This window comes from Pseudophryne corroboree, chromosome 1 (assembly GCF_028390025.1).
Source record: "Pseudophryne corroboree isolate aPseCor3 chromosome 1, aPseCor3.hap2, whole genome shotgun sequence".
Classification (NCBI taxonomy): Eukaryota; Metazoa; Chordata; class Amphibia; order Anura; family Myobatrachidae; genus Pseudophryne; species Pseudophryne corroboree.
The window spans coordinates 1,238,419,249-1,238,425,262 of NC_086444.1; positions in this window are offsets into that span (position 1 = coordinate 1,238,419,249).

Below are 6,014 nucleotides of genomic sequence, written 5' to 3' on the forward strand. Positions count from 1 at the left end.
ACCATGTCTCCTATAGTCTGATCCCTTAGGGCTGTAACACACTGGCCAATTTCTCCCAGATTGCAAAAAGCCGGACAAAGTTTGTCCGGCTTTTTGCCATCCGGGAGAAACCGGCAGAGTCTCGCACACAGGACGGCTTTGAGCCGTGTGTGATGCTGTGCGCATGCGCAGCATCAGACACATCTTCCGAAAAAACCGTTGTGTGTGAAAGCTCCCCTTCACACACACGGTTCACTGGCTGCAAAGATGGCCCGGCGGCCGCCCGGCCGCCGGACCTTCCAGTGGTGAGACCCGGCTGCAACCCGGCAGCCGGGCCGGGGCTGTGCAGTGTAAAGGGACCCTACCCCTCACACTGTTAACTACAATGCCGGCACGGGAAAAAGCCGTCCGGCTTTATCCTGGCCGGGCAAAAGCCGGTTAGTGTGTTTCAGCCCTTAGAGTCAGCATTTCTAAGCACACATTTTCTACCATGAGAACAGTGAATAATGGAAAAAGTACTCCAGCCATATGCTCACCATCTGAGAATCTAATCAGATCAGTGGCTGGCAAGACATGTTCTATAGGGATGTTTCTTGTGTATTGATCTAAAGTATGTAGTCATTAACACTCACAAAGGGAACTACATAGAAGTGTACTCATTGCCCATTATATCCCAAAGGAATCCATGTATATTCCACATAACTCATACATACCATTAGACAAGTGTATGCCCACTACTGTAGTGTAAATAAGTCTCATATGTACAACAATAAAGCTGTATTGTTTCCTGCAGCACCAGTACAAGTTGCATTATCAAAAGTACAACTATCCTTTTGTATTTGAAAAAAGAATTAATTCACAAACATCATCTATTGAATACCAATAGGCAATTAGATTAGTCAATGAAAAGATACTATGCATCTCAGTTACAAAATTGTTCCTGTACAGTTAGTATAGATTTGTCTTCATGCATCTTTGCTGCCAAGACAGCACATACAGTATTTACCGGTCAGGTCTCAATAGACTCTGCTAGTGTTAAGCATATTTTTGTGCTACTTCAGCACACCAGGAGACTGTACAGTTTAATTTGACATGCAAACTTTTTTATATGTGTGCGACTTAGTCTCTTAATCTTCATTAAAAGTGCTATGATGCAGCTGACATGGCTTTTTTACACACCAAATTCAGTTTTGTGTCATATAAAGATTTTCAATCAGAATAACAGTCATGAGAATAAGATTACTCCATCCAAAAATGCTGCCCCAAACTGTTAAATCTGGCCTTGGGTCCACCAAAATATTTCTGTTTATGATGTTTTATTCACAGTGCTATTCATAGTTATGTTACTTTTCAGTGTTACTATGTTGGCAAGTAGCACACATTTTATTATGACTGAAACACTCACTAGTTGATATGTAGACCAGAAGATTCTTGTAAGAACCACTCACTTTATACTTTTACTGGTGAAGTAAAGAAGCAGTATCTTGAAGAATGTCTCATGAGATTTAATTGTTGTGCAATGTGTAGCATGAATAGATCTTTCACAGTGAAGTCATGTCTCTTACTGAGTTCATAGACAGGTGCAATAACAACATTGGGTAGCTTTCAAAGCTTCAAACACCATGAAAATAAGTCTACAATTTTATAGCTTCTAGTAACTCCTTTACTGCTTCTGTATGTTCAATAAGGTTGCCTGTAGCTTTCATGTTGTCCTTGTTTATGTCTGCCTATGGCAGCTACCATCAACATAGTAGTATACTGGAGTGATACCTCTTCTAAATCTACCCTTAGAGTGGATTATTTATCTTAATGTTTGAAGCAAAAATTAGGCATTACACTTTCCTCTCCCCATTCCTTTCTGAAACTAATCCATTTCATTATACAATCAGGGAAGTGCCAACTCCTCCAAGCCCAATTTAAGGAGTACTTACCCATGCTGGGTGAGGCACAGGAGATGCCCCACAAGAGGAATGGGAAACTGCTGGTGCAGTGTCCAATCAAGGACGGCAGAAGAAAACTTAGTTTTCAATCCTTCTGATAAAATCGTTACATCTGATGAAATTTGTGTTCACAACAAGGGACTGTAATTTATTCCCATGACCTGCTTCAATGATCCTGAATGGAAAATTGATATCAAATGTCTCAATCGCCAATTAAATATATGTGATTTTTTTAAGGATAACCTGGCTGACAAAAACACCAGACTGTAAATTTGAATAGTTCAAACAAAAATCCACCTTTAATCCTCACTCCAACAATAGCTCTATTTAGAGCTTTATGAAAGCCTTGGTGGTACAGGCACCTACTACTGAGGAACAGAAAACATAGCGGTTTTCCAACCTTACTAAAAGTGAGTGGGCAGCACTTATACAACTCAGCTTCTACCAAGATGTTGTGCTTCTCCCAGCGGATTAAGGTGGTGGATTGTTATTATCAATCTGTTTTACTATAAATTGGAGGTGTATTCACAACTTGCCGATACAACGGAGTTTACTAAATTGCAGAGAGACACCACTTATCTTTATAAGATTGAGCTAGATAAGATCTTAGATGAAGCAGTACTTACAAACATCATTCCCAAAGAGTTAACATTAACCTTGAAAATCCAACATCCATGGAGGCCAATTTAATATTGTCTTCCCAAAATCCATAAAAATCTTTAAAAAAACCTGGCAGAACCATTACATATGGCCAGGGCTCTTTATACAGCTTGGTGGCTACATTTTTGGACTTCTTACTTCAACCTTACGTCCACCCTCAATCAAGCTATTTACAACACACCACGGCCCTACTATTGAAATTGCAAGATCTGAGTACCATCCCAGATAATACTTGGCATTATTCTATGGATATCAAGAGCATCTATTTAAGCATTCCTCATAAAGATGGCCTGCGGGTGACCAAACATCTACTTGAATCTACAGTAGACAGAAATATGATTAGCCCTGTTTTGATTTTTTTCTTGCTCTACTCGAACTGACCCTCAAAAGAATTACAACTTTTCAAAAAATAAATTCTTTGTCCAGCATTTGGGGTGTTCTATGATATATAATCATAGTATGTACAGGCGGAACTCATGGGGAATCTCCATGTTTTGAGTAATTAAGTCTGTGAGTGCCACCTGTACCTACTATGATTACACAGGTCTGCGATAAAAAAGCTTTTTTAACTAATTTATGTGAAACTTATAGATTTTTGGTTTCTGAACATAAAATTGACTCCCGATTTTCCATATCACATCCAGTTTTTCTGCAAAACGTGTACTTATGAATAAGTCATTTTTTTCATATTCATTAAAGTAATAAATGTATTCTGCCTACATTTATTAAAACACATTGGGCCTAATTCAGATCTGATCGCAGCAGCAAGTTTGTTAGCTAATGGGCAAAATCATGGGGGTAATTCAGAGTTAATTGTAGATGTGCTAAATTTAGCACATCTATGATCATTTACTCTGACATGCGGGGGGACGCCCAGCACAGGGCCCTGCCCCCACAGACCGACAGGGTACAAAAGCATCACACGGCAGCGATACTTTTGTACATGACAAGTAGATCCCTGCCAGCGCACGTCACGCAGCCACCGCGGCCACCCCACCCAATGGTCCGGACATGCCTCCATTGTCCAGACCGCGCCTCACCAATTACGTTCTAACGTCATTGGTACACCCCGTCCCACCCTGCAACCTCCTCTGCCTGTCAATCAGGTGATTGCACCAGTGAGATGCTTTCGCATCTCACTGGCTGCACAGGCACAGTAGGCCTGCCACGTGTGCGCACTGCGCATAGTAATTCAGACTGCTATCTCTGCCACTGCAGCTATGCAGTCTGAATAACCCCCCATGTGCACTGCAGGGGAGGCAGATGTAACATGTGCAGAGAGAGTTAGATTTGGGTGAGGTGTGTTCATACTGAAATCTAAATTGCAGTGCAAAAATAAAGCAGCCAGTATCTACCCTGCACAGAAACAAAATAATCAACCAAATCTAACTCTCTCTGCACATGTTACATCTGCCCCACCTGCAGTGCACATGGTTTTGCCCATTAGCTAACACATTTTCTGCTGCGATTAGATCTGAAGTAGGCCCCTTGTCTAAAATGAATTCAGTCGGTAGTATAGAACAAAAGCTTCCCCCCGCCCAGTGCCAGATTACGGTCCACATGGGCCTGGAGCTGAAATTTACAAAGGGCCTAAACCCCATTCTGTCTAAAGGAACATTGCACACACACAACAACTACAAGGTGAGCTGGTATCTGGCAAAGGTGGAACCAAATATTACAGATGTAGCACAGTTTTGCCCTGTGCCAGCTCATTTTCACCCCTGCCTACCACCATATATACACACACACTACATGTACACTCATACTTACAGTACACACATCCACCACCACATATACACACACACTACATATATACTCATACTTACAGTACACACATCCACCACCACATATACACACACACTACATATACACTCATACTTACAGTACACACATCCACCACCACATATACACACACACACACTAAATATACACTCATACTTACAGTACACACATCCACCACATATACACACACACACTACATATACACTCATACTTACAGTACACACATCCACCACCACATATACACACACACACTACATATACACTCATACTTAAGGTACACACATCCACCACCACATATACACACACACACACTACATATACACTCATACTTACAGTACACACATCCACCACCACATATATACACACACACTACATATACACTCATACTACACACATCCACCACCACATATACACACACACTACATATACACTCATACTTACAGTACACACATCCACCACCACATATACACACACACTACGTATACACTCATACTTACAGTACACACATCCACCACATATACACACACACACACACACACACACACACACACACACACACACACACACACACTACATATACAGTGCACACCACTCATACAGTAGAGTATACACACTAATTGATGCTACTCATCAAGTAGCTACCATAAAACAAATTACAGTACCAGGCTTCATGCAGCAGCAGCTCCTTATGTAGTCTGGGGGCAGAGCTTGTGACAAAGAAATTGTCAGGGAAATGCTTAATAGTTACAGAAACCTTGGTATAGAGAAAAATTGAAAGCGCTGTCCAGAATAAAGACTTAGTTCTAAAAAAATGTAATTTGTATAATAAAACATTTTATATAAACACTTGATATAAAATAATCCACCTGGATATCTACAACATATTGCATATGACCTCAAAGCCTGCCTCCTTGCATGATTGGTATTGCTTACCACAGCTATCACAATGGTTACACCTGCAAATAGATTGTTTCTTTTCTAATTGAAACACTGTAGCATTAAATATGTAATATAATTTACTCCACAGTGCACAATCTTTGATGCTCAATAACCACACTGTATTGTACAACCTCCTAAGAACTCTAGTATACCACTTACTACTTCACAGCCCAAACATATCTAGAGGAAATGCATACGATCAAAATTTGCTTGTAACCTCCCGCTGGGACAGCGTTGTGATGTAATAAGTCCAAAAATGTCTCTGATGTTAAACAAGCTGGATTTAGACAGGGTAACTGTCGGTCTTACGGTCTCTTTCAGAAACTAATCAAACCAGCTGTGTATCCTCTGACGGGCGTCCCCTGTCTATGTGCAGGTATTATGAGTAAGGGTTCTTAGTGGAAATGACCGTGGTTCAAAATTGCCTATATGTCCACTGCAGCTGTAACAAAAGTAAAGCTTATCTCACCGGTGCTTTCTGCTAACGTGTCTCCAGCTGGTCTCCGTTCCCATCTCACACAGTGCTCAGCGGCTTCACCGCTAGCATGAGCGCTGTATATCTCTCACTGGAGTTGGTCATGTGCAGGTGGCTGGAATATTAGAAGGTCCTCCGGCCAGTAGATTCTAGGCTCTTTTGGCTGCTGGACGCTGGCCCGTACACATCGGGATCGCACAGAGTCTGACCGGCACTGGGAGAGATGATAGTTGTTTGGA